At 45.1% G+C, this 21,989-nt stretch overlaps 1 pseudogene; it reads left to right on the plus strand.

The window, feature by feature from the left end:
- Positions 1-6,834: 6,834 nt before the first annotated feature.
- LOC115548076 (uncharacterized) lies at positions 6,835-6,954 on the plus strand (annotated as a pseudogene).
- Positions 6,955-21,989: the final 15,035 nt, after the last annotated feature.

Here is a 21,989-nt window from a genome sequence, read left to right on the forward strand (position 1 = left end):
ACCATGGTGACTTACGCTCACAACCAAACCTGGTCGGGAGCAGCTTTTCTGCTTAGTCTACCCGGAGATTGGCTACTTATATCGGCGTGCGCAGCATCCTAGCCCCTCCTCCGATATTGGCGTCACCATTTGTGGGTGTTCCCGTGGACCTCGGCGCACTTATCGTACAGGCGTCTCTCCGGAGACAGAGGGTTTTTCGGGAGAGAACCGATCCCTTGGCATTGTCTGACGATATTCTTTATGAGAGATATAGATTTATCATCAGAGGGTATTCGTTATTTGATCTTCCTTGTTGGACCGTATGTAGTCAATGCTACACAAAGAAGCCGTGCACTTACTAGCCGCGTTTACATGGACACATCTGATCCGCATAGATTTCTATGCGGAATAGAAAATGATCATATATACGCCTCATTCGGAATACAATTATCTGTTCGGCATAGAATTCTATGCCGAATAGAAGAGGTGGTGTAGTCCGTTTTAATCGACATGCATACACTTATTCCGAACAGATTGGGGTTTAACTTCGAGGAGCTGCAGTTCGCAATTGGTCCACTGAGCTCTCCTGCTGTGCTTTCATTAAAATCAAATTCACAATGCCAAATAGTGATAAGACGTCCATTATGTCGCCGCCGGTCCAGAGATGTGTCAGGTGTGCGCGAGAGACATAACGGACACTTTTGTTACTGCCATGTATACAGTAGGGGATCACATTTTAGGAACAGATCTAGTCCGCATAGAAATCTATGCGGATCAGATGTGCCATGTAAACGCGGCTAGTGTTGCGCAGTGTGTCTGTGCACGCCCACTGTTACCCTATCAGGAATGGGGTTAGCTTTGGTGTGCTTATGGTGAGGGTCAGTAGTGACATAATACAGAGGGGGTGGAGTTTGAGATGCTCATTAGCGGTAAGTGGTAACACCTGGAAGTACAGGTGAGTGTCAGGAAGTGACTCTCTACAGGTGAGACTTGTAGGTTGTTGGATTAACAATGAGGACGCATTGTTTTGGTCAAGACACTTACATGTAGATCTGAACGATTTGGGGAAATAATCGAATTGCGATTATTTCGACCAATATTGCGATTTAGTATCCAATTTTTCCTTTTAAAGTTCCTTAGCAAGTGTTATTCTCAAAACAAGCAATAACTCATTCTGTAGTCTGACCAACACAACATTGGAAGCATTCAACATATAAACTGCTCTTTCATTTAGGACAGGCCAATGTGTTGAGATTATTTGATATTAAAACATCTTTATTTAACTATTGAAAAGAAAAATAAATATGAATCTGACTGATCTCCAGTCAGTCACAGTTAGTGTTTATTTACTTTTTATCGCAGCCTTTGCAATTTGCGAATCGCGTTCTATTATATCGCGATGACATATAAAATCAATTAATTCTTCAGCCCTAGTTGATGGATTAACCCAGAGGACACATGGTTTTGGTTCAAGACAATTCCATGAGCGAGCATCTTTTTTTTCAAAAACTAGGGAAACACTGAACGACGGGAATCAAAGTGCGGGCTGGTCACCTGGAGACGAGGTGCCGCTGGGTGTGTCACAGAGAGAGAGCTGTTTGCCTACGGTGGGTGTGGACCTAGAGAGAAAATAGTAAATGTACTGCATTTACACAGCATTTAGACAGCTGGGGGGTATACCACGAACCTCGCTGAACATACCCAGGCTTTCTTGGGAAAACCTGGCTCGGCAGAGCCGCAACTCGCAATCAGAGTTAAATGGTACCACGAAGCTCACCTTAGATTCAATTAGTTGAACCAGGTTTTCCGCTTTAGGTTCAGTGCGCGTTCACGTGAAAGGGGCGTTTTTTGCGTCATTTTTCTCACCTTTACGATAGATCAAGCAGTCTATATGCGTGGAAGTGAAAAGATTCTGCATATTGTCTATAAAATAACAATGCCAAATGCAGAATTGTTCGCCATTAATCCAAATAGAATGATGATGATTTAAAAATGCATAAGCAACGTCCATCCTGCCTTATTCTATCATTTAGGGAATTCACTTTAAATACACCCAATTTAAGAAATGTATAGCATGTTTTCAACCGCTGAGATGTAGCGGCTGTAGCGTAGTGGATTAGTATAAGACCCGAACGCCAGCGACCGGGGTTCAAATTCGCCGGTCTATCATCATGCATTTTACCCCCATAGATGTGGTGCCAGCACGGCCTTGAAAATATGGGTTCAAGTTCGAAATAAGCACAAAAATATAATTCCATAAGCTTTAGTGAATAAGTATTCCATATGCATGAGAATTGGGACTTTTTAAGCTTCACATAATTTCGCGTCACTTAGGAGTCGAACCCCCCGCGCAGAAATTCAAGAGTGACGCGCTACCTCCACTCTAGCACTCTGTCACGGAGACACAATGCGCAACAGTAATCATTGTCTACATAAGGTCCAAAAGGACGATAAAATAACGAACACCCTCTGATGAGAATCTGTATCTCTCATGAAGAACCCCAATTTCGTTGTTTGCACAATGACAATAAAGTCTGAAATCTGAATATCGTCAGACAATGCCAAGGGATCGGTTCTGTCCCGTAAAACCCTCTGTCTCCGGAAAGACGCCTGTACGAGAAGTGCGCTAAGGTCCACGGGAACACCCTCAAATGGTGACGACATTGTCAGAGGAGGGGCTAGGAAGCTGCGCACGCCGATTTAAGTAGCCGATCTCCGGCTAGACTAAGCCGAAAAACTGCTCCCGACCAGGTTTGGTTGCGAGCATAAGTCACCATGGTGATACAGCGACGCTAAAAGAGATCGACTTTCGTGGTACAACTAACCCAGGCTTTGAGCTCAACATACCTCGCTAACCCTCTAAGCGAGCTTCGTGGTACAGGCCCCTGGTCAGGAGCAGTCAGGGTGAGGCGTCTCGCCAAGGATACACACACACACACAGACACACGCACTCTCACACACACACACACACACACACACACACACACACACACACACACACAGTAGGAGCCGCATTTACGTTTTTTATGTTTTGATTGACTCACTAATTTCTCCTTCTTTCCCACCTGTGGTGAGTGCACACCTGCGGCAGGTGCTGATGGTGCACCCTTTAAATAGGTGACGGAAGTCCATGACGTGGAGAAGGCTGGCAAGCAGATACATTTATTGACCGTCTGTTTGTGAACTGTGCAACTTGATATATAGACTGCTTTGCATCCTTAATTTGTTATATTTTATTTACAATAAATGACGGCCAAATGACGGCCTTGGACAGTCAAACTCTTACTCTTCTTTGTACACAAACTGCGCGTCAAACAATGCCATCACCAGCTTTCTGAAGAAACTTGGGATCTTGGGGTTATAGGAAAAACCCAACCACGTTTTTTTCGCCATTACACACACATTATCAGTGTAATTGTCAGATTCAAATGTATTTATTTTCTGGAGTTCCCACTTGTGTTCTCATGTGGTCACATCAATGTATTCATGTGGTCATATTAATGGATTCATGTGATGACATTAATGGATACATTTTCTTGAGTTGCTACTTGTGTTCTCATGTGGTCACATAAATGTATTCATGTGGTCAGATTAATGGATTCATATATCTGGCTCCCTGCTGGAGTCCTTCCTCCGCCTCCTATCTAAAGATACATTTACCCTGGTGGATATTAGGCGAACTGAAGTGTATTAGAAATATATATCTGAAGTACACAATTCATTCCAGGTACATTTTTCGGAAAAATATACTTTTAGTTAGACTTTTGGAAAAGTATACTTCATCTGACATCGATTTAAGTTCGATGTAATTGTATTTGAAGTACAGCAAATAAGTTTACTTAACTGATCATTTTTAAAGTTTATTGAGAATATATTTCAGATAAAGTGTATTTCGGTCACGATGTCATCGTTGCGTGTTACGACCCGGCGTTTCTACAACTTTCGCTAGAAGATCGGCTACTGTGCGTACTCCGTTAGAGAAGACTTGTTTTTATTGCAAGAACAGTGGTCACTTCATTGCCGATTGCCCTGTCTTGAGTAAGAAACATGAGTCTTATAAGCCTGTTGCCTTACTAAAAATGGTGAAAAATTGTGCTGCTATCCAAGACATGGACCAACCCGCTCAAAAGAGTGAGCTGCCTGGTTCTTCGTCTTTCCTTATGGATGGTTGTGTTTCTCTTGTCACTGATCCTTCAACCAAGCAACCGATTAAGATTTGGAGAGATAGTGGAGCTTTTCAGTCTTTGATTCTACAGGACCTCCTACCGTTTACTGACAAGTCTAAGTTAGGTTCCAGTGCCCTCGTCCAAGGGTTTGGGGGGGGGTATCTGTCTCTGCCTATGCATAAACTTACCCTTGAAACTGGTCTTGTCTCTGGGGAAGTAGCTGTAGCTGTGTGTTCAAGCCTTCCCATTAAAGGGGTGTCCTTCATCTTGGGGAATGAACTAGCCGGTGGTAGGGTGCTTACGGCTCCTGAGGTTGTCCCTTTTCCTGTAGTGTCAAAGCGCCCAGATGATCTTCAGAAGCCCAACCAGAAGATTCCTTCAGCTCTCTTACCTCCTATCCCTGCCATAGGAGAGCCTTTTGAGCGTATCTTGATCGATTGTTTTGGTCCCCTTCCTCGTACCAAGTCAGGTAACCGGTACTTATTGACAATCATGTGTACAGCTACCCGGTTTCCTGAAGCTATCCCTCTACGTAGAATCACCGCTTCAGCCATTTCCAAGGCCCTTATTAAGTTCTTTACAGTGTTTGGCCTGCCAAGAGTTATCCAGTCCAACCAGGGTTCGAATTTTATGTCCCGTGTGTTCTCTCAGGTTCTCCAGCAGTTGTCTATTGAGCACCAAACTTCATCTGCTTGTCATCCAGAGTCTCAAGGAGCCCTTGAGCGGTTTCATCAGACCCTAAAGTCCATGTTACGAGCCTACTGTAAGGAGTTTGAGAGAGATTGGGATGAGGGAACCCCTTTGCTCCTCTTTGCAGCTAGAGAGGTCACTCAAGAGTCCCTTGGCTTTAGTCCAGCTGAACTGGTGTTCGGTCATACTGTGAGGGGCCCTATGAACATTTGAAAGAGAGATGGTTGGCAAACCAGTTCCCCTCCACAAATTTGCTAGGCTTTGTTTGTCATTTTCGGTCAAAGCTGAACAAGGCATGTGAGCTGGCGAGGCAGAACTTGGGGGAAGCCCAAGGACGGATGAAGGGGTGGTATGACCAAAGGGCAAAGCATCGGGCGTTCTCTCCTGGTGACAAGGGGTTGCTGCTGCCACTTCCAGGGTCTGCTTTACAAGCTCGATTTAGCGGTCCATATGTGATGCGGTCCATATAATGTCCATATCTGATGCGATAGAGTTTGTTCCTGCAGGGCTTTAACCTGGAAATAAAGCACATCCGTGGAAGGGACAATGTGCTCGCAGATGCCGTTCCCTCGGGCCGGGTCGTAACATATTGGGGGCTCGTCCGAGATCAATCCGGATCAGTTTTGCAGAGTTAATTATTTCTAATTTTCCCCTAGACAGTAACTTGGTATGTTTTGGTGGTGTTTGGCAGTGTGGCTATGAGCAGCTTCTTTTCATGGTGAGTATGGTGAGTATTGAATCTGAGTGCTATGATTTTAAGTTGTGAGTGATCCCCCCTGGTTAGTTAGGGAGTGTACCAGCTGGGCAGAGCAATCCGTCCTTCCATCGGTACACTATTTGTTATTTTGCCTTCTTTATTTTCGAGGTAATCCTGGGTGGAGACGTGTTCTCTGGTGGGGGCGAGCATTTCAGGGCCTTGGTCACATGGCTGAGGTTAACTGAGCTTTGTTTTAAAGAAGCCTCGAGCCCGGCACGCCTCAGAAGACCATTAGGGTTAGTTTAAAGTTAGGCAGATAAACCGGGTTTATTGTTACAAAAGGTTGAACAGACTGGTGAATGAGGACCATGCTGCTGGCCCTGGCTAGAGAGCGAGTGAATGAAGCCTCCCAGGCTTTATAGGCAACAGCAGGTGCCAGGTAACGAGGAGAAGGAGGGCTGAAGGAGGAGCTCCAGGAGCACTGCAAAACATGGAGCAGATCTGCACATAACATTGCGCTTGATGCCATCGTGACCAAAATACACTTAATCAGAAATATATTCTTAATAAATTTCAAAAAAGATCAGTGAAGTGCACTTTCAAGAAGTATACTGAAAACATACTTCAAATATTACAGCGTTAGTGTGCTTATTTTCAGTATATCGAAGTAGACCTTAATGACATCCTGACTGAAATACACTTTATCTCAAATATTTTCTAAATAAACGTTTGAGAAATATCAGCTATGTATACTTTTTAGATGAATACTGAAACCACACTTTAAGTACATTAGCGTTGGTATATTCATTTCAAGTACACTTATATTGAACTTAAATAGATCTCAGAAGAAGTTTGAAAAATGTACTTGGAATGAATTGTGCACTTCGGAAATATATTATCAATACACTTCAGTGCACTCAGCTTTGGGCCTGAGGAGCGTAGCTGGCAGCCCCGCAGCAACATCTTTGATGCATCCTTGGTCCGAGATTTCAATGAGGATAGACCTGGTGGGTCGCCTGGAGGCGCCCGGGTACTCTGAGGGTACTGTTACGGCCGTGGCCGTACCCAGCAGATGCTCAGCTCTGTCTCCCCCTATTTGGCGAGATGTTTCCTCGTTTTCCCCAGCTCTACAACTGTTGGACTTGCACATCTGTCATCAATCTCCATTTATCATCTCTGCTTTACTTAAAGGTCCCATGACATGCCACCAGTTGTGGCGTGATTAGCCATTACAAGCCGTCTTTGAAATCTGCGCCTTATGACATCACAGGTGGGCGTGTCCACCTAGATGTGTGACGGATGGATGACGGGCCATACCACCCTGAACACGCCCTATCTCGTCAGATCTTGGAAGCTAAGCAGGGTCGGGCCTGGTTGCTACTTGGATGGGAGACCGCCTGGGAATACCAAGTGCTGTAAGTGGTGTCGGGTGGTGGCCAATAGGTGGCACTCTTCCCTCTGGCCCCTTCCCTCATCAATCCCGATGCCCGAGTACAGTGACGGGGCCTCTGTGTTGTGGAAGGTGCCCTCCTTTGGAGGAGACGTAAAATCAAGGTCCTGACTCACTGTGGTCATAAAAGATCCCAGGACACTTATCGCAAAGAGCAAGCTAAGTAAGAATCTGCTCTTTCCTGGTTCACATCCTACCTGACGAACCGCGCCTATCAAGTGACATGGAATGGCTCCTTGTCCAAACCTTGCACGCTTGAAACTGGTGTCCCTCAAGGCTCTATTCTGGGGCCTCTTCTGTTCTCCATCTATACCAGATCTCTGGGCTTGGTAATTGCATCACACGGCTTTTCCTATCACTGCTATGCTGACGACACTCAGCTATTTCTCTCTTTCCCCTCATCTGATAAAACCCTGATTGCAACACGCATATCGGAATGTCTGGCGGACATCAGCACCTGGACAACTGCCCATCACCTGAGGCTTAACCTCAACAAAACCGAGCTCCTCCTAATCCCAGGGAAAGATTGCCCACACATGGACTTACTGGTCAACGCCGAGAACATCACTGTATCTCCCTCTCCAACTGCCAGAAACCTCGGTGTGGTATTGGACAATCAGTTATCCTGCACTGCAATCATCACTGCGGTCGCCCGATCCTGCAGATTTGCACTTTACAACATCCACAGAATCCGGCCCTTCCTCACAAAGGAAGCAGCTCAGCTTTTAGTCCAATCACTGGTCATCTCCCGCCTCGACTACTGCAACTCACTCCTGGCTAGACTTCCTGCCTCTGCGATTAAACCTTTGCAGCGCATCCAGAATGCGGCAGCGCGCCTCGTGTTCAACCTAGCGAAGTTCTCCCATGTGACCCCCCTCTTCCGGGACCTCCACTGGCTCCCTGTAGTAGCTCGCATCAAATTTAAGACGATGGTACCGGCATACAAGGCAGTCGATGGAACTGCCCCTGCCTACCTCCAAGCATTGCTAAAGCCACACACCCCAGCTCGATCCCTCCACTCAACTACCTCAGCTGGACGCCTGGTACCGCCATCGCTAAGAGCTAGCAAAGGCCGTGCAGCAAAGTCACAACTTTTCTCAGTTCTGGGACCTCAGTGGTGGAACGAGCTCCCTGCCGCTCTCAGGACCGCAGAGTAGCTCACTATCTTCCGAAAAGGACTCAAGACTCACCTGTTCAGAGTTCACCTCGACACTGCATAGCCACCCTCCCCCTTCTGGCCACCATTGTACACTGTATTGTATTGTATTGTATTGTATTGTATTGTATTGTATTGTATTTTTTTTTTATAACTTTGTTTATTGGAGCACATCACATCAAACAATATAAATCTTGTAAGTTACATGTGTGACCATCAATGTTGTTGTTGTTTTTTTGTTTTTTTAAACAAACACACATTAAGGAAAAAAGAAAAAGAAAAACAAGACAGTATTAACAATAGTACTAATAATAAATGAAAACAAAACAGAAAACCCACCCTATATCCCACCCCAAGCTGGTTCACCTTTCTCCATCAATGTATCCAATAAATTGCACCTGTGCATTGACACTGTTGCAACAGTACAGCAGAAAAAAAAAAAAAATAATAATAATAACTAGAACTGCAAGCAGTTATGCAGGGGTCCAAGAAGTGTGCATTTCGCCGGCACAACGCGACAAGAAATGTGCGTTTCGCCGGCACAACGCGAAGCAAGTATTCAAAACGCTACCGTGAACAACATGTGGATATAAAGGTTTTGACTGTGGGAGCTTCGGTGTGGGAGTTATAGCCTGAAACGCGTTTTCAGAACATTCCATTGGCCAAATAGGAGATAGACAATGTCGTCGGTTTTTTGCACCCCCTTGTGGCGAATTTTTCCAAAGACAATTTTCCTTTTCCAAATAACTCCCGCCCACATTAATAATTCTTGGCCATATTGTCTATATAGACTAGGGATTGCCCCTTGATGGTTTCCCTTGAGTTTGAAGAACATTCCTCTGGCAAATGAGAAGATACACAATTTTCTCGTTTATTGCGCCCCCTTATTGCGAAAATTTCCGAATTTTTTATCGAACGCCATTAAGTGGAGCATCGACATGTCTCAAAAATTTGGACTTGATCCGATGTCTAATTTTGGTATTTTTGGGATTTTTGATATTCCACGTCTAATTTAGCTTATAAACAAATATTCAAAACGCTACAGTTTCGTCGTCGAAGGTCGGATCAAAAAAGTGTTTGAGTTTTTCTTTTCGTGTGCGTCTGAAGATGTCGTGTGCAAAGTTTGGTGTGCGTCTGAAGATGTCGTGTGCAAAGTTTGGTGTTGATTGGTCAAGGAATGTGGGAGGAGTAGCGAAAAAACAGTTTAGCGGTTTTCGCGATTTTGCGAAAAAAAATTATAGACGCAAATGGGCGTGGCCTATGCCAAAAGATGCAGCAGACTCCAGTGAATATGTGGGAACAAGTTTTTGACTGTGGGAGGTTCGGTGTGGGAGTTATAGCCCCAAACGCGTATTCCTTGGTATAGCGCCACCTAGTGGCCGGCAGGTCTGGATTTTGTCGTCTGCGTAGTGTTCACGGACCTGGATCTAGTCATGCAGTTGGCGTGTCGGCACCATTTACGGTTTGGGCTGTGGGCCCACTTCTAGATGGGAAGAATAATAATAATAATAATAATAATCCTTACAAAAACAATAGGGATCCAACCTGTTGGCTTGGACCCCTAATAATGAATATACAAATATATATATACATATACAGTAGTCTATCTAAGAGGTAGGGGTCATGGCCACATTATCAAAATATGAGAGGAGAGGCTGCCATGTAGTGTAGAATTTCCCACTCGACCCTCTAAGCGAAAATTTGATCTTTTCTAGCTTAAGTAATGACATTAAATCAGTCTCCCAGGACTTATCTGACGGGGGTTTTGGTGACTTCCAGTGTAGAAGGATACATCTGCGGGCAATCAGAGAGGCAAATGCTAAAACATTTAGCTTCCGTTTGCTAACCTCAGAGTAGTTAAGAGGGACACTGAAGATAGCAATGAGTGGACAGGGAGTGATATCTATATCTAGAACCTTAGATATAATCTTGAAAAAGTTCTTCCAGAATCCCGTTAGCTTAGAATACAGCCAGAATGTATGGGCTAGGTCAGATGGGACAAAGGCACATCTATTACAGGCATCGCTGGTGCCAGGGAAATACTTTGCTAATTTGGCCTTACTGAAATGTATTCTGTGTAGTACTTTGTACTGTATTAAGTTAAGACGGGCGCAGGATGAGGAATAGTTCACTTGTAACTTTGCCCTGACCCACCAGGAGTCTTCAAATTGGATCCCTAGCTCATTTTCCCATTCCTGTCTAATTTTGACGAGCGGAGAGGGGTTTGATTGAAGGATACACATGTACAACTTGGATAACCTCCCCTTCAGGCTTTCAGGCCTATCAAGAACTGTTGGTAAGTCCGCAGGCAGAAATGGGAACGTGCTGCAATGGTCTTTAACAAAACTGCGTAGCTGAAGATAGCGGAAGAAGTTGCTTTGGGTCAATCCATGCTTATCTGACAGACTCTTAAAGTCAACAAATGTTCCATCTACAAACAGATCTCGGAATGATGCGATACCTTTCCTCTTCCAAAGTGTAAATGCAGAATCAAGTTTGGAAGGTAAGAAAGTATGATTATAGCAAAGTGGACCAAGGAGGACGAAATTATTTAGTTTGAAGTGTTTGCGGAACTGTGTCCATATTTTCAAGGTTGACAGGATTACAGGGTTTGAAGTAAAATTTGTGGCTGAGAATGGCAAAGGGGAGCACATCAGAGCCACAAGTGAGGAGGTGCGGCAGGAGAGGGATTCCATTCTGCAACAGTCTAACTCACTCTCATACCACCAGCTGAGTATTTTTTGTATATTTGCTGCCCAGTAGTAAAACATGAAATTAGGCAGGCCCAGGCCACCCTCTTGTCTTGCTGCTTGCAGAGCACTTCTATTAATCCTGGCAGCCTTGCCTGCCCACAAGAATGGGAGGATAATTTGGTCAAGCTCCCTGAAAAAAGACTTGTCAGGAAGAGAGGCAGACACTGGAAAAGGAACAAAAACCTGGGTAAGACATTCATTTTTATAGTTTGTACTCTACCCGCTAATGACAACGGCAACGTGGACCATCTCTGTAGGTCGGCTTTTATCCTAGTAAATAGTTTGCCAATGTTATTCTTATGCAACCCTTGGAATGAATTAGTAATGTTAATCCCTAGATATTGAAAATTTTCCGTTGCAATAGTGAAGGGTATTTGTCCCTGTGTCAGTGTTGTGGCTTTAGAGTTTAGTGGGAAACACACCGTTTTTTGGAGATTGACTTTGTAGCCTGAAAATTTACCGAATTCCTCTAGCATCTGTATTATTTTATTAGCACAAGTGGCAGGATCTGTTATATATACATTAGTAAATCGTCCGCATACAGGGAAACACGATGTTCAATATTCCCCCGTCTGATACCCCGCAGATATGCTGTCGTTCTCAGCAGAATGGCTAACGGTTCGATAGCAAGGGCGAACAGCAGAGGTGACAGTGGACACCCTTGGCGAGTGTCCATTACACAGTTTAGGTCCCCTCCAAAAATTAAACGATGTGTATCCATATTCGGAATAGCGGATAAAAGCGTAGCCATGAATTCAGAGTCATCAAAGTTAGGAGCATACAAGCAGACTAGTGTAACGGGTAAATCGAATAGTCTGCCCGTAACAATGATGAAGCGCCCATTGCGATCAGGCACTATACCCTCTGATATAAACTGAATTTTTTTAGAAATTAAAATGGCAGCCCCTCTAGCTTTCGAGTCAAATGATGAATGAAATACTTGTCCTACCCACGGGCGCCTACGCCTTGTATGATCACTTATCTTGAGATGGGTCTCCTGAAGGAAGACAATGTCAGCCCTATGTAGTTTGAGATGTTGGAAAAACCTTTGCCCTCTTAACAGGACCATTTAAACCTCTCACATTCCATGAAATTAATTTGACCTGTAGCTTATCCTTCCCACCTTGACCATCTATTCCAATCATGTAGGTATACTAATGTACATAACTGAAAAGATATGATAAATAAAAAAAGACAGCATATTAAACCCGCTGCACACACAACAGATACCAACATTTGTATTCAAAGGTGACCAGTACTCTCCCTCCCAAATCCCCCCCCATAAAAGAAAAAATGACGAAAACAAATAAAGAAATAAACCCAGCAGCATTAGAACAGTCTGCCGAAGTTCTTCAAAGCCTATGCTCGTCCTTCCGTGGAAGCGAGCCGCAGGTCTACTCTACAGTTCCACTCCTAGTAATGCAGTATCTACAAACTGTATCCAACACAAGAAGGGATTTGCTCCCAACACTGAACACATACACTGCAAGTGCACCTATAATAAAACTTTTTTTTTCTTTTTTTTAAATCTCTACGTTTACCCTCTTCACCCCATTTAACACAAAAGTATCGCAGTCATACTAACGCTAAATGCGATCCAGGCGTTCTATCAGTTATTCACAGTCAGCATGTAATATCTGATCACACAAGCTATTTAGTGTTAACTCAAACCTTTCAGATGTGGCAACATTCAATTTCGTTCTCCAACAGTGTTGGCTGGAAAGTTTCCCTGTATCCGCTCGTAGAATGTCTCTGCTGGTTCAGGGGTGTTGAAAAGGTGTGTTTCCCCGTTGGCAGCGATGCACAAACGAGCAGGGTGGCGCAGGGAGAATGTGATTCCAGCGGCATAAAGTTTAGCCTTGATGTTCTTGAGCGTCGCTCGCTGCTTGGCCAGGTCCGCACTCATGTCGGGGAAGAACAGGATTCTGTTGCCATCGAACTTTATGCCTTCCTTCTGCGATCTCGCCCACCGAAGCACACGCTCCTTGTCCTGATAGCGATGGAATCTAGCGATGATGGCTCATGGACGTTGTCCCAAGGCAGGCTTCGGAGCAGGTGCACGGTGCGCTCTATCCAGCTCAGGAGGTGTGGGGAAAACATCATTTCCAACAACTGACCGGAGAAGCTTGGAAATGAACTCCGACGGTGAACCTCCCTCCAGACCCTCCGGTAGGCCAACGATCCTTATATTCTGTCGTCTGGAACGATTCTCAAGGTCCTCCGCTTTGGATGTTAATGCAGCATTGGCCTTCTCCAGTTGATCAAGCCTCGTTGTAAGCTCGGCTATCTCGTCACTTTGGGTGGAGAGTGTATTTTCAATGGTCGTTATCATTTGGTTGTGAGAGTCCAATGCCGCGTTGAAAGTTTCGAGAGACGTCCGTATAGGTGTAAGGGAGGTATCCAAAGATGTCGTGAGGAACGTTTTGAGTTCAGCCGCCAAACTTTCTTTGTGTTTGTCAAGTTCCTGCACCAGGCTAGCAACGGTTAGCGACTCCGCCATCTTAGCCGTCGGTGTTGCTTGGGTTGGAGCAGAATCTTTCACCTGTCGTTGTTGTCTCGACATTGTAAAGCAAATTGAATCGATCTGAGATGTAGGCCAACTTTTCTTAAATAATTAATAAAGTTACATAGGGTAAACTTCACTTTGGTGCACGAAAATCATGAAATACACGGAGCCGTCCCAAAGCGTGACCGACCCCTCACATTGCAAAACCGGAAGTCCCATTGTATTGTATTGTGTTGTATTGTATTGTACTATAGCACTTAACTGTGTAGCAACTGCAGTAGCTGCTATCATGGCTGTAACACGGGGAATTGGTTAGCCTAGAGATTGTTGTACTTGCACTTTGTTCTATGAACATCCTTTCTGTACCGACAGCGATATATTGATGCACTTCTTATGACAAATGTACTTATGTAAGTTGCTTTGGATAAAAGCGTCTGCTAAATGCCCTAAATGCAAATGAGTAGGGGTTTCCCCGGTGTCCTGGCGCAACCAAGCTAATTCAATCTGGCCCCCCTAATGATCATCCTCTACAATTGGCAGACTCTGTTGGAGCCATAACGGAAATATGGCAATAATGAAATGGAAATAATAATAATTCATGTAACGATGATTTAATTGAGTTTTTATTCTGTCTGGCTCCCCCTGTTGGTCAGTTATATTATTGCATTCATTCAGCTTATGAAGGGATTTAATTCACCGGCGGGAAGTGACACAATCGTGAGTAAGACTGGGAAAAGGGACAGTTTTTTGACCGCAAATTTTTGTTGAAAAGTAAAGTTATCAAGACGAATCTTTTTTGTTTGAAGCATCGAATCAGATTGCTTTACTTTGGTTTTGGATTGCATTTCGTCTACCTCGCTTCTAAAGTGGCTTCTAATCTTGGCAAAAAGCCACTATATCAAGTCAAAAAACTCTGCCAGGAAGAAGAGAATAAACACTGTATCGGAGGGAAAAGCAAACAGGAGCAGACGTCTTGGACCGGTCATGAGTACATAAATAAGTTCATGAATAAACACGTGCACAACGCTGTTAACGTGATGTCGGGATGTACAACGAAGATGATAACAGTAGTTTGAAATGGAATATTGAATTGAATACCTGCCGATCTGTGGATGCAAGCAGTGTAAAAGGATACTGTGTTGCGCTGTATAAATGTCATTAAAGGAACAGCGCACACTGCGTCTCTCTCTCGGTCGTCCTCAGACGAGCTTCCATCGGAGTCTCCAATCCTCTCGGTTCTCCATACACCCGGCCAGCTCCGAAGAACTTTCAGCTCCCGCATCTTTCTTAAGCACGTCCACGTACGTTAGCGCGGAACGTCCTCGCGATCGATGCCCGCGCGTTGGTTCCCACAGGACCAGCCTGCTGGCCGGGAGCTCCCGATGTCTGTGGCAGTGGCCGGCCAGCTTCATCCTCCTGGATGCTACCTTCTGGTTGAGCCTCGGCAGCCGCCCGTACAGATCCTTGTTGGTAATGTGGGCATTCTGGTCTACATTCAGCACTGCTCGTAGCATCCTGGTGTAGCACCCATCCAAGGACTTCTGCAGGGTGGGCGTCAGGGTCCAGCTTTCGCAGCCATACAGGAGGACGGACTCCACAGTGGCATGAAATAGGCGCCACACGCTTGACATAACATTCAGGGCCCTCCACGCCATTGCCTTCCTGATCTTAAGGTCTTGTTCTGTGGAGTTTACCCAGGAACCCAGGTATTTGACGTCATTGACCTCTTGCAAAGAGCTGCCTTCTGATGTTGTAATCGGCAGATGGTCTGTGCAGATGTTATAGGTGATTACCTTAGTCTTCTTTATGTTCAGTCTGAGGCCAACCTTAGCACATTCCACCTCTAATCTGTTCAGGAGTTCCTGTGCCTGCTCCACGCGGTCAGACACCAGGCAGATGTCATCTGCGTAGTCTAGGTCTGCCAGGGCTACAGCAGGGCTTTTTCTAGACTTCCTTGGTGTGATTGTGAAGCCCAGCTCCTGCTCCCGCCCGTTGATGGCTTTCCTGAGCGCGTAGTCAAGGGCTATGATAAAGAGGAAGGGGGCAAGAGTGTCCCCCTGCTGCACCCCTGCCAGGATGTCAAACTCCTCGCTGATGCCATCTGGGGTTACCACCTTGGCTCTTGTGCCCTTGTACATGGCCTCTGTGGCCCGGAGTAGATTCGGGGGGACCCCGTAAGCTTTAAGGATTTTCAGCATCATGCTTCTGTTTATTGAGTGAAATGCTTTTTTGAAGTCAATGAAACATAGCACCGCTGTCAAATTGTTCCTCTTCACTTCCTCAATGATTCTCCTTAAGGCCAGGATCTGGCCTACGGTGGTCCTTCCCTTTCTGAAGCCATTTTGGTTGTCCCTCAGGTGTGGGTCAATGGCGCCCCTAATCCGGTTTAGTATCATGCGGTTGTGCATCTTCGCTATGACACAGGTCAGGCTAAGTCACGATAATTGTCCGGCTTAGCCAGATCTCCAGACTTGGGCACCGGGATGATATTAGAGAGGGACCATATATCGGGTTTGATGTTTTCTATCAGAGCCTGGTTGCAGATCTCCAGTATGATGTTATCGAGATCGCAGTGTTTAGGGACCTCTGGGGGGATACCGTCCAGCCCAGCACTTTTTCCTTGCTTCAGGGTGGACTTCACTGTGGCAAACTCCGTAGCTGTAAAGGGGCCATCGTCAATGTTGAGGTTTGTGAGGACTGCAGGTATCTCTTCCTCAGCTCCGTCCACTGAGGATTGGTTTGGTGTGGTACGTGAACGGTGCGTCTTCCGGTCCGAGTCTCGCGTTGAAGTCCCCCAGGATTATGAGGAAGTTGTGAGCCAGCACATGCTGGATCGCTGTTCTTAGGTCATCGTAGAATTTTTCCACTTCCTCGATCGGTGCTACGTTGGTGGGAGAGTATACACTCATGACCGTTGTTACTGGGTACCCCTCGAAATCGGCACTAAGGATCCTGTTGGTGTGTGAGTGCACCCTACGAAGGGCCTTTCGTGCTCGGGGGCTCACCATGAGTCCCACGCCACCGGTTGCTGCCTGCGCATCATTACGCCATGCAGATGAGGTGATGAACGTGCGTCCCCCCACTCTGCGATAGTTAATTGTCTGGTCTGTGTGTACTCTCCTATGCTCCTGGACTGCCAGGATCTCCACTCCCCTATCCTCGGCACAGTGCGCTAGTTCTTCCAACCTCGCCTCTTCCCTCACTGTGTTTGCGTTGTAGGTTGCCATAATAAGTGGCCTTCTACAGCGCAAGAGTGCATTGGACACTGGGCTGTGGTCAGACTGAACCCTCCCTCCTCCACCCTCGTCTGTGACACACAGCATTAAAAAAATAATAATAACTTCATGATAAAGTCTGTAAATATGTCGGATATAGGCCTACTTGAGACTGCTGCTGACACAGAAGCATTGTTAAAATCCCTCAAAGCCACAAGCAGAGGGAAACTGGGATCATGCACAAGAAAATGAATGAAATAAAAACGTTGCTTGTTTATGGTTGAAATGTGGATATTGTGGAGGAAGGTGTGGAAACATTTATTCAAGCTGTCGATGATTTTAAAAATGTTCATCATTCTGTGCAAAAGCTCCTATCAAAGGAGGACAGAGAGGAGGATCAGTGGACTGGTATGAGCCACGAATAAAAAATGTCCAATACTTTGAGAAAGAGGTCAAAGTGTGGAAAAGTGAACAAATGGCTCAATCAAGAATCAATCCCCTTGACAGCATTTCCAATGTGTCTCGACAATCAAAGGATCAAGGGCTCAATCCTCAGTGTCATCTGCATGTAGAAGAGCAGCTGCTGAGAATGCGGCTCTGCTGACCCGAGCGGTAGCATCAAAGGGAAAACATGCTCTAAAACTTCAAGAAGCTGATCTGAAAGCAAGATTGGAACGAATGGAGCTGGACACAGAAATTGCAGCATCAGCTGCTAAAATTTAAGTTCTGCAAATGGATATGGATGAGGAAACTCAACACAGGATGCACTGAATGAGGATTTTTAAGCCAGCAAATTGAAGACCATTGACTTTATGGATCCTGAAGTCTCACCAGTGGAGTTCACGAGAATGAACTCCAAAACACCTCTCCAGCACACTGTTGAAACCTTTGGCTTTGTCAAAATGTGCAGAGCCAACATATCCCTTAGACTCCAATAAAGCAATGTAAGCCTTCAAGAGTACGCATCATGGATGAATTAAGCCACATTCATGAAACTCATGATAACCTCAGCACGGTGTAAAAGGTCAAGGAAATCAGGAGATCACAGCATTTGATGGTGACCGGCTACAATACCATGTTTTCATGAAGGCATTTGAACATGCTATTGAAGATAAAACTAGTAGCAGTCAAGCTCTACTTTCTGGAACAGTACACATCAGGCCAGCCAAGGAACCTTGTGCACAGCTGTCTCCACATGGACATACGTCATGGATGGGGTCATCCCTATGTTCCCCGGGTCCTATGTTCCCCTATAGGACCCTTTTTTAAAAAAAAAAAGGTCCTATGTTCGCCGATTTTCCCAAAAAGGGTCCTATGTTCCCCTGTAGCCATACATACCGGGGAACATAGGACCCTTTTTGGGAAAAGCGGGGAACACAGGACCCTTTTCTGGGAAAAGGGTCCTATGTTCCCCGCGATCCATCAATCTTTAAAAATATTTAAACTTTGACGCGACATTCGCGTGATGGCAGCCAATCGGCGTTCAACAGCGTGGCCACTGAGTGACATGTGTAACGTAACAGCCAATCAGCGTTCAACCGGCCAACTCAGTGCAGTGCAGTCCGGGGTGAACTGCAGCATTGAGGAGAAAGTGATTGTTGCCCCTTTTTTTAAAAAATAGGACCCGGGGAACATAGGACCCGGGGAACATAGGACCCGGGGAACATAGACACGCTCCCTCATGGATATGTCGAAGCCAAGCGGCTACTAGAGGAGTACTTTGGGGATGAAATAAAAATAACCAACGCCTATATGGAGAAGGCTTTAAATTGGACAGCAGTCAGAGCTGGTGATGGAACAGGGTAATGCCAATGTGCTGTACCTAAGAGGATGCTGTATTGCAATGAGAAGCTTAGAGTCTATGGAAGACCTCGATATGCCATCAAATTTAAGGTTGATAATTTCCAAACTTCCCTACAAGCTGCAAGAAAGATGGCGAACGACTGCCTATGACACTTTACAGAGAACAAAAGCCAGAGCTAGATTCCATTACCTGGTGGAATTCATGGAAAGGCAAGCAAAAATACTCCTGGATCAACTGTTTGGGGATACACGAGACCACAACCCCCTTATCAGGAGGATAGTTACAGAGAACCTAGCAGTTGTTCCCAAGTCACCCAAGAACAGAGGCAGCAATTTTGCTACCATAGTGGAACCATCTAATGAAGATGACATCATAGTACCTTCAAATACACCAAGTTGGACCTTTAAGCAACAGCTTCAATGTATCAATCCTGCTTCTTCATGCAATTTCTGCGAAGCCAAACATGTATTCATCGCTTGCCCAAAGTTTAAAGCCCATCCACAGAAAGAAAAGGTAGACTTTCTGATAAGAAATGGCTATTGTTTTGGATGTCTGCAAAGAGGTCGTATGAGCAAAAACTGCAGGAGACGGCTGGCATGTGACAAGTGTCAAAGGACTCACCCAACCATGCTGCATATAGAGAACATTGAAAACACAAACCTGGAACATCAGCCAACGTCAAGCCCAGCTGAAAGAAAAACAACTGTCTACAGAGCCCTTGTATCAGCAGGTTAATCAACTGGGGCTGGTAAGAACCTTGCACTTGACATTGTTCCTGTCAAAATCAAGGTTGACAAAGGAAATAGGTTCATCTCAACCTATGCTTTCCTTGACCCTGGCAGCTCAACGTCATTCTGCATCGAGAATTTAATGAGGCAGTTGAGTCCAAAGACTCGCCAAACAAAAATTCTCTTAAGAACCATGGGTCAGGAAAGGCCTGTTAGGACTTATGAGATATCAGGATTGGAGATAAGTCACCTGGATGGTAGCATATATCTTCTACCAAATCTATCTACCGATCTACCAAAGGTTTACACGCAGGACAAGATTCCTGTCTCCAAAGAAAATATACCCACCAAAAAGGATCTTCAAAGATGGCCTTACCTGAGCCGAATACAGCTGGACGAATTCGATGCAGATATCGAACTGCAGATTGGGATTGATGTTCCTAAGGCAATGGAACCCTGGGAATTAGTAAATAGCAAAGGCAATGGCCCATATGCAGTCAAGACACTGTTTGGGTGGACCATTTGGGTGGTAAATGGTCCACTCTCTTCTTGCTCTGCTGTCGAACTTGGACCCAGCGTGATGCTAGCCAATCGAATAACGGTCTCCAATATCAAGGACCTTCTCCTTACGCAGTATAATCACGACTTCTGTGAAAAGGAGTATGACGAAAAAGAAGAAACTTTGGATGAGGCTAAAAGGTTAATGACGATGGCATGTAATTATTTTGTTCTCAAAAATTAACCATTAACGCTACCTTTACCTTTTCGCAGCAAAGAAACTGTTATGCCATACAACTATGCAGTGTCCCAATAACGCACTTGAAATCTCCTCAGGAAATTTAGGAGGGATGCAGGATATGCCATTGAGTATAAAAGATTCATGACTGATGAAAAGGGTTAGGCAGAAAAAGGTTCCAATGGAACAGCTTCATCGTAAGGATGGACAGGTCTGGTACATACCTCACCATGGTGTTTACCATCAACAGAAGGGTAAACTAAGAGTTGTGTTTGATTGTGCTGCATCATTTAAAGACATCTCTCTAAAACAGGAACTCCTCCAAGGACCCAATTTAACAAACACCCTCATATGAGTCCTCCTACGGTTCCGCCAAGATCAGATTGCCTTCATGGCAGACATTGAATCAATGAGTGCAAGCCCAAGAACATCACAGGGACTTCCTCAGATTTCTATGGTGGCCAGGAGGTGACACCAACAAACCCTTTGAGACCTACAGGATGAATGTCCACCTCTTTGTTGGTGCGTCTTCTCATAGCATTGCTAATTTCGCTTTAAGACAATTGCCACAGGTATGACAGAGAAGTAACTCAGACAATCAGGAATACCTTCTATGTCGACGACTGCCTCATGTCTACAGCCACAGTGGAAAAAGCTATCAAGCTTGTCAGTGACCTCAGAGAGGCATGCGCCCAAGGGGGCTTCTCATTGACCAAATGGGTCAGTAATAGCCATGAAGTGCTGGCGAGTATTCCAGAATATCACAGAACCAAGCAATTTAAGGAACTAGACTTAGACAAGGAGAAATTGCCCATCGAAAGGGCACTTGGGATCGAATGGAACACTGAAAGTGACTTTTACCATCAAGGTTGCCATCAAGAATAGAGCCCTTACCAGAAGAGGCATGCTTTCTATGGTTAGCTCAATCTATGATCCATTAGGATTCCTTTCTCCATTCACCCTGAAAGCAAAACAAATACTCCAAGGACTCTGCAAAGTAAAGTCAGGATGGGGCCAAATTATCCCAGAAGACTTTTCCAGCCAATGGCAGAGATGGATCACAGGACTGGAACAGCTCAGCAGATTTAAAGTGGACAGGTGCATGAAACCTAAGGATTTTGGCCCTATAAGGACTGCAGAGCTCCATCCCTTCAGTGATGTAAGTGAAATAGGTTACGGCACTGTCAGCTATCTCAGGGCCACCAACACAGCAGGAAGGGTCTACATTGTATTTGTTCTGGGTAAATCAAGAGTGACTCCTCTCAGACAGATCACGATACCCAGGCTGGAGCCTACTGCAGCAACACTTGCAAGTGGATCGGATGCTGAAGAGGGAGTTACAACAGGAACTCAAGGACCCTGTTTTCTGGACAGATAGCACATCGGTATTGGGTTACATCCACAACAGAACAAGAAGATACCATACCTTTTGTTACCAACAGAGTTTCATTGATCTATGATCTATCCCAAGACAAACAATGGAGATAGGTTTACTCTAAGGACAACCCAGCCGAATACGCTTCACGTGGGTTAAACATGGAGCCATTCTTGAAGTCGGAAAGATGGCTGAAGGGTCCTTAGTTTCTAGAGAAGGAGGAAACTGACTGGCCTGAAATCCCAGAGAGACTAGGACAAATCCCCCGAGATGATCCCGAGGTCAAATGGGAGGTCTTTGCAAACATTGTTAGTGTGGAAACTAATCCAACCAGCATGTTGATTGAGTATTACTCATCATGGAATAGACTGAAACAAGGGATTGCATGGATATTAAGGATACGGGCACTTCTCCTTCTACTACAGGAAAGGAAGAGAGCAGCTAGTGGAAACCTGAGCGCAGAGTGGACAAAATTAAAGTCCTTGAAAGAAAAGATGAAGCATCTTAAGATAGAAACTGGGGAACAGGAGCTGTCTGTGGAAGACATCAGAGAAGCTGAAAAATCCATCATTCGCTAAAATGCTACCTCTCTCACGAGCTTGCTTACTTGGAGAAAGCTATACAAGTGACCTCAATTTGTAAACTAAATCAAATTCTGGATGAGGGAATGTTGTGAGTGGGAGGGCGGATAAGCAGGTTGGCAATGCCGATAGAGATGAAGAATCCGATTATCC

This window comes from Gadus morhua, chromosome 7 (genome assembly GCF_902167405.1).
Source record: "Gadus morhua chromosome 7, gadMor3.0, whole genome shotgun sequence".
NCBI classification, from domain to species: domain Eukaryota; kingdom Metazoa; phylum Chordata; class Actinopteri; order Gadiformes; family Gadidae; genus Gadus; species Gadus morhua.